Source organism: Salvia hispanica, chromosome 4 (genome assembly GCF_023119035.1).
Source record: "Salvia hispanica cultivar TCC Black 2014 chromosome 4, UniMelb_Shisp_WGS_1.0, whole genome shotgun sequence".
Taxonomy (NCBI): domain Eukaryota; kingdom Viridiplantae; phylum Streptophyta; class Magnoliopsida; order Lamiales; family Lamiaceae; genus Salvia; species Salvia hispanica.
The window spans coordinates 38810676-38818971 of NC_062968.1; the positions used below are offsets into that span (position 1 = coordinate 38810676).

At 40.4% G+C, this 8296-nt stretch overlaps 1 long non-coding RNA gene across 2 annotated transcripts; it reads right to left on the reverse strand.

Moving 5' to 3' along the window:
* Positions 1–1672: 1672 nt before the first annotated feature.
* Positions 1673–3012, reverse strand: LOC125223870. 2 transcript variants are annotated; one of them, XR_007176793.1, is made up of 3 exons: positions 2489–3012; positions 1966–2382; positions 1673–1876 (listed from the first exon to the last, which is right to left on the reverse strand). It is a non-coding gene; the product is annotated as an uncharacterized LOC125223870 (long non-coding RNA). The 2 variants fall into 2 exon arrangements; XR_007176792.1 differs by having other exon boundaries at positions 1966–3012.
* Between the last annotated feature and the right edge of the window lie 5284 nt (positions 3013–8296).

Below are 8296 nucleotides of genomic sequence, written 5' to 3' on the forward strand. Positions count from 1 at the left end.
GTTCTTCAGAGAGTTCGATATAACCAAATTACATCGACTTTATTGTTTACCAATGATTTAAGTGGTGGATGGGATAATTAATTAATATATACTCCATTAAATTAACCACCTATCCTTGATCATTCATTCCTCGATGAATCAAGACAAACAAAATAAATCTAACTATCAAAATACTGCACCACCAACCTCACACTACAAAGTACTAACATGGAATATATAGAAAAAAAAAACGAAAAAAGAATTCAAAAGAACAGCACTTAATCCAACAATAAAATTCTAAAAGTAAGCTCAAAGTGCTCGACAGAATTAGATCCGATTGATTTTCCCTTTTAAACAATAAACATTGTCTGCGATTGGCATAATCCCAATAAATAGTCACTAAAAAACCATGAGCACACATAATCTTTCTCTGATTCCCTCTATTTTAGTTTTTCAGTTTGATGTATGGGCAAAGAATTACTACAAGGTAAACAGGAAGCACTTATAATAACAGGCTATTCATTTTTTAAGGAGACTGAATTGTAGTATAATGACATGGAGAAAATTGATGCATTATATTTTGTGGATAAATATAAATATAAAGAAATGAATACATTAATTTTTATCCAGTTGATGTAATGTAGGGCGATGCAATTTTTAGGAAACAACCCATAGATATAGTAGGAAATATATTGGGTTTGATTTACCTTCTTTCAGACTCCATGTACAACAATCTCTCGCTTGAAGACTTACAACTCTAAAATAATCATATCTTCTTGATCTTCTTCCAACATTCACTTAGTATTGCATAGCTTAAATTTTTCTAGGTCACCAATTTAGTAACATGATTCTCACTTTAAAGTATTTTATCAAGTTGCAAAAAATTTCCTTCCCAACAAGTGTCTAATATAATAATAACTCAACTTCAATATTTGGTTCTGATTCCTTACCAAGAAAATAGGATTCTGACTATCAATGTAAAATATTATATTTTTGTTCATCCAAGAAACTGTACAACCACATAGATTTTGAGGAATAGCTTTAACTGGCCGCCATTCATAGATTTTGTAATGCTATCTACTTTATTTATTTTTATTGGCAATTGAAACTAAAAATATAACATATAACTTTCCATCATCGGTGTCAAGAGAAAAAGTGAAACTAGTATATAAGTCACATAGGCCCTCCTCCTATCACCAATTGGTTTTAGGATGAAAACCATGGATTTCTATCATGGTATCAGAGCGGGTCGCCGATTGTGGGTCAAATTTAACTGACCCAGCAGTATATCTGGACCAAAACCGAAAAAATGACTGACCCAGCAGTATATCTGGACTTAAAAATTTGGGCCAGGTGGTCCAACCGATCGAAAAAATATTGGACCGATTGTCCAATCGATTAGAAAAAAGTCCGACCCCTCCAAGTTTCACCTTAAAGGGTTTGAGGGAGGGTGTTGGCAATTGAAACTAAAAATATAACATATAACTGTCCCACATCGGTGTCAAGAGAAAACTGAAACTAGTATATAAGTCTCATGGGCCCTCCTCCTATCACCAATTGGTTTTAGGATGGAAACCATGGATTTCTATCAATGTCAAACATACCATACTCCCAACTTACCAAGTGAGGAGACTTAATTAAAGGAAGAAATATGTAATTGATAGGAGGAAATATGTAATTGATAGGGAGCATATTTACCTAGAATTAGAATGATTCAATACCGTGATTACTGTGTAACAACTCCTAAATTATGGAGGAGAAATCATTCTAATGAAAACACAACACAATACATTGTCTCCTACATATTCTCTCAATATGGTATCGCGAGCAGGTTCGGGCTCAGAAAAAACTCATCACCGCCCGTAATATACCTTTCCCAACCTTTTTTTTTTCGATCCTAAAGCAAACACAAAGAGATAATGTCAGATTCTGATACATAAAACATGTCAGAAACAACCAACGCCCCAAAAAAACAATGAATCCCACCCTTCACCCTTCCCTGCGGAACTCGTCGCACAATTTGCGGAGTTTCTGCGGTTGAGCATGAGTTCGATCCCCAACAAAACTCCAGAAAAGACTCATCACCCCGAATCGTTGGGTTATATAACGGTCAGAGCAAAACTGGATGGGGATAACTACCCACTTTGGGCCGATCTAATGGACCGGGCAATCGGGGGCAGAGGACTGACATCTCACATCGATGGAGTTTCTGTCCCTCCGTCCCGAACCGATCCAACCTACCAACAATGGCAGCAACGAGACCACTACATCTTCACTTGGATTATCAACAACATGGCGGTGAATCTTGTGAACGAGGTTTCACAATACACAACATCCAATGAACTCTGGGACGGGCTGGCCATCACCTACGGCAGCGGCGCAGACCCCGTTCAGGTGTATGACCTTCATCGATAGACAAACACAATTAAACAGGATGAAATGTCCCTCGAGAGCCTTTGGAATAAATTCCAGAAACTGTGGATTGCAATTGATCGCAAGGAGCCAATACCAATGACAAAGGAACGATTGCGGCTATACCAATTTGTTACCGCACTGGATGACAAGTATGAATCTGTAAAAAAAGAAATCATCAGGCATGATCCATTGCCATCAGCACGCGAAGCATACGCACGCGTCCGACGGGAATCGGTCAACAACCAAATCAAAGGAATCGACACATCTCAGAATCCTGCCGGTCTCGCTTCTGGACTCGTTTCGAAGCCGCCCAAATACTGGACAAAAGACGGCGCAACGTCCGTGGCAGAAACGACCGGACGATGACCGAAGCCGCCTCACCTGTACCCATTGCGGTGGTAAGAAACACACTAAGGATGGCTGCTTCCTACTAATCGGATTTCCCGATTGGTGGGACGAGATGAAACAAACAGAGCAACACGGGCATCGAATCGGGGAGGACGAGTCGCCACCGTGACCAGCGACTGGGCTGCCAACGTCGGCGAGTTGACGGGCAGCGCCGGCGCGACGCACGGCGGCACATGCGAGGAGCAGCGGGGCGGAGAAGACGGAGTATGTTCAGCGGCTAGGGCTTTTACGTGTTCAGGTAGTGCTTTGAGGATTAAACCCCTCACTAATGAGATACTATCATTTAGCCCCAGTACTTTGGGTATATTACACCATAAACCCCACCCTAGAAATATCTCCCAAAACCACCCTATAAAAACTCATATATTACCCCAGTTACCCCACCTCACAAATTCCTCCCAAATTCGACCCCCGCAAACACATATGTCACACAGACACCCCCCCCCCAGCCCCAACTTATTGCCAAAAAACATCCCAGCTCTAAAAACTTTCGGAAAAGCTGTAAAAAAAATTCCCAGCCTTGATTTTACACCAAATATTCGCTGCAACGATTCGTTCCAGGCCCTAGCAAATTCCTCTGTCACTATTTTCACGGACACAGACAAGAATTGGATTTTTGACTGTGGCGCGACAGAAAGATGTCTTTTGATGCGTCTGATTTCACTAACATCTCTGACTCTCGAAAAAGTTTTGTTCGCACAACAAATGGGCATACAATACTGTTAGGTTTGGTATACTGAAAAGCATGTTTCGAGCAAGTTTCGCGCGAATAGAATCTTGCTTGTATACGTAAAACTCTACAATCCACTTTTAACCCGATTCAGTATTATTCGAGCAGTCTCGCACGAATAGAATCACTATTATTATTACATTGTGTTTGCTTGTGCATTTATAAGATGTTTTACAAACATTTGAATGCATAAGAAGTAAACAAAGTCTAAGTCTTTTGCTTTGTAGACCGGTTGTGGGCGTCGTCCACTTTAAGGTAACACGGTCAGATCTATGCAATGCTTTGCAAAAGAAAAAGAAGAATTTCACAACCTAGATAGGCTTTGGCTACCTATCGTGAAAGGTTGCAATGTCAGTCCGCATATTTCTAAGCCTTATTGAAATAAGATGACATTGGTGTGGTATAGCACTGAACGGATCTAACAGCAAGAAGTGTCTTTATGTTATCTACTGAAAGACTAGGTCTTGATAAAATATTATTTCTTAATCTACATATGTTAGTATTGAGCATACGGTATTGATTATGCACTACTTTGACTTATCAAATGGTGCGGGTTTTTCGCAACCCAATAATCCCGATATATTGGGTAGTGGTGATTAATATCTAGCGGTGCTAGGATTGCTATTATGTTGAAACGTGCGCGAGGTGAGTCTCGTTTGATAATGTCATCAAGAGGAGCTCGAACAAGGTTTTATTATTCGGAAAACTGGCCAGTTGGAGTTTTATTACTCTATGAATAATAAATAAATGTTTCTTGCTAAGTCCACTCTTGGAATTAATAAGATATTAATTAATTAAGTCCATAGCAGACATTAATTAATTAATTGACATTTATATCTTAAGCGCGGGAAATAAATAATAAACAACGGAAACCCGGATTACTTGTAATTTAGGATTTGGATGGGGAGAGTTCAATATTACTTCTGTAGTGGCTGCTCGTAATATTCCAATTATAACTTATATTAAATTGTGGGTTCAATTTAATTTGTAAAAAGTAAATTGGATGAGCCCATATCCAAAACCTTCCATAGATCCCTGTCTGGGCCCAAAAGGAACTTAATATAAATAGGAGAATAAAGGAGACAGAATGATCACAAGTTTTATTCTCAAATTTTTCAAAAATTTCGAACTCTCCAGCTGTGGAGGATTTCGAATTCTTCACCTATTCCCAAAAGGATTTCTTCTCTGTCTTCTTTATTTAAGTCCTAGTATTCTAGTAAGATCAGCCCACACCGATATCGGAGTACAAGTTCGGGAACCAGAGAGAAGATTTATGGTCTAGTATTCGAAGATCATCATCGTGGAGAAGGCGCGAGCAATCGTCGATTCTTTGGAGAATCAAAATCGGTAACCCTAAACCGTAGAAATCATGTTTAGGATTTATATTTTCTAAGCATGAATTATTTGCGTTCTAGCATGCAATTATCTGTTTAACATGTGAATTGATTAATCGCATAATCGGTCAAATAGATCTTTGTCTGATTTATTTGTTTTGTACAAGTCTTCCGCTGTGCAAGGGGCACCAAAACCCCAACAAATACCTGTTGCAGGAGCAGGCACTATCACACTGTCGCCCACTTTGCGACTTTCGAACTGTCTCTATGTCCTTTCTCTGGCTAATAAACTAGTCTCAGTCAGTCATGTTACTAGAGAACTCCATTGTAATCTACTAATGCAGTCGTGAATTACAGGATATCAAGACGGAGACGATGATTGGGCGTGGCACTGAACGACGAGGGCTTTATTATGTAGACAAGATGGCCCACCATGGTACTGCGATGCTGACTCACGGACCGACTTCATCACAAGCCTGGATTTGGTATCGCCGGTTAGGACATCCATCTATAGGATATTTACATTTACTGTTTCCTAAATTTACTAGCAACCTTTCCCATTTGAATTGTGAAACTTGTTTTTTGGCCAAGAGCCACAGACACACGTTTAAATTTAGTAATACCCGTGAGAAGATTCCTTTTTCCATTGTTCACTCTGATGTTTGGGGTCCCGCCCCTGTGGTGGGAGGTCTAGGATTTAAATATTTTGTTCTGTTTATTGATGATTGCACTCGTATGTCTTGGGTTTACTTTTTGAAGTCTAAATCTAAGGTCTTTGACAAATTTTGCTTGTTTTATACTCTCGTGCACAATCAATATGGAAAAACAATAAAATCCTTAGGCCAAACAATGGGGGTGAATTCGTTAATGCCAATATGCAAAAATATTTTTCTGAAAGGGGAATAATACATCAAACAACCTGTCCACACACTCTAGAACAAAATGGGGTAGCTGAACGAAAGAATAGGACTCTCCTCGAAATGACTAGAGTCCTTGTGATTGAGTCTAGGGTTCCAAAAATTTTCTGGTCCGAAGCTTTAGCCTCATCAGTCTACCTCATAAACAGATTACCTACCCGCATCCTAAACCTAGAAAAACCCATTGATGTTTTGTCAACCATGCACCAAATACCACCACCACTTAACCTTGAACCCCGGGTCTTTGGCTGTACTGTTTATGTCCATATCCCAAAACATGACCGATCTAAACTTGCTCCCCGCTCTGTTAAATGTGTTTTCTTGGGGTACAGAACAAACCAAAAAGGATATCGCTGCTATGATCCAAAAGCCAAACACCTATATATCACAATGAATTGTGATTTCGTTGAAAGTGAGTATTTCTTTACCCAACCTCGCGGTCAGGGGGAGGAGAGTGATCATATACCACTTAGAGACCCGCTCAGTTGTTCCCCGCCACAAACACACCTTCATGATAATCTTAGCTTGCCAACCACAGACCATGTGACTGAAGTTGGTCCACTAGACGAAGTGAACTGCAGTACCAACGGGCCATCTACAGAGTCTCATACATAGCCTGAGGAGTTGAGTGACATTCCTACACCATCTTCTCCGCCTGTGATTCCTATGGTAAGCGATATTGTTGATGTTAATGATCTGAGACGGGAAACTACTGCAAGCAATGAACCAGTGGAAACAAGTGGATGCGAGATGGGAGGATTTATACTACATATACGAAGCACCAGAGGAATATCCCCTAAGAGATACTCACCGGAGTGGAAAGGAAGGAAAACTCAGTATTCTATTGTCAATACTGCACAAAGCTACCTAACAGAAATGGCACAGGCATTTGAGGCAGCCCTATATGAAGACGAGGAAATTTCGTGTTCTTGGATAGAGGCAGTGAAGCACAAACACTGGCGAGAAGCAATGAAAAAGGAGATGGATGCACTTATCAAAAATAACACTTGGGAAGAATGCAATTTGCCAGAATGAAAGAAACCAGTAGGATGCCGTTGGATATTCACCATCAAGAGACGAGCTGACGGATCAATTGAGCGATACAAAGCTAGACTAGTGGAAAAAGGGTACACACAGACATATGGAGTAGATTATGAAGACTCTTTCTCTCCAGTGGCAAAAATGAGCACAGTTAGAACATTGTTGGCAGTGGTTGCATGCAAAGGCTGGCCTCTACACCAGTTTGATGTGACCAACGCATTTTTGCATGACGGATTGAAAAAAAATCAAGAAGTCTACATGGAGATGCCACCTGAATACTCAGGGGCAGTAAGGTGTACAGGTTGAGGAAAACTTTGTATGGACTAAAGTAGTCACCAAGAGTATGGTTTGGCAGATTCTCACAGGCAATGGAGAAGTATGGGTACATCCAAAGTCATTCAGATCATACTCTGTTTTTGAAGAAGCAAGGAGAGAAAGTGACTTGTCTGCTAATTTATGTGGACGACATGATCATTTCGGGGGATGATGAAGAAGAAATCAGTAATCTGCGAGCAAACTTATTTCAAGAGTTTGAGATGAAGGACCTTGGGCCCCTCAAATATTTTTGGGAATAGAAGTGCTTTGGTCAAAGAAAGGGATATTTTTACGGCAGAAGAAGTATGTGCTCGATCTACTAGCAGAAATTGGACTATTGGACTGCAAACCAGTAGACATTCCAATGATGGTGAATCATGGATTGAAATTTGAAGACAAACGCCAAGTTAGCAAACCGAGAAGAATATCAACGACTGGTTGGCAAACTCATTTACCTGTCTCATACAAGACCTGACATTGTATATGTTGTTGGAGTGGTGAGCCAATTCATGCATCGTCCTCAACAGAATCACTTGGATGCTTCATTGAGAATTGTGCACTATCTCATGGGAACGATAGGATATGGAGTGCTACTCGGGAAAAGTGAAGATCTTGATATAGATGGATACACTGATGCTGATTGGGCCAGTAATCCTATAGATCGGAAGTCCACTGGAGGATATTTCACATTTGTAGGAGGAAATCTGGTCACTTGGAGGAGCATGAAACAGAAAGTAGTAGCTTTATCAAGTGCAGAGGCAGAATTCCGAGGGATCAAGAGTGGTCTAACTGAGATAATGTGGCTTAGGAGACTACTCACTGAGATTGGATTTCCGCCGATGAGGAAAAGTCAGCTTTCTGCGAAAACAAAGCAACTATCAGCATTTCAGAGAATCCAGTCCAACATGATAGGACGAAACATGTGGAGGTTGTCCGCCACTTTATCAAGGAAAAGATCGAAGGGGAAATCATAGAGCTTCCATTCGTCCGATCAGAAGAACAATTGGCAGACATTCTCATGAAGGCAGTTAATCCTAAATCCTTCATTGAGGTTTTGGGCAAGTTGAGGATCGGAGATGTCGTTGCTCAACTTAAGGGGGAGTGTCAAACATACCATACTCCTAACTTACCAAGTGAGGAGACTTAATTAAAGGAGG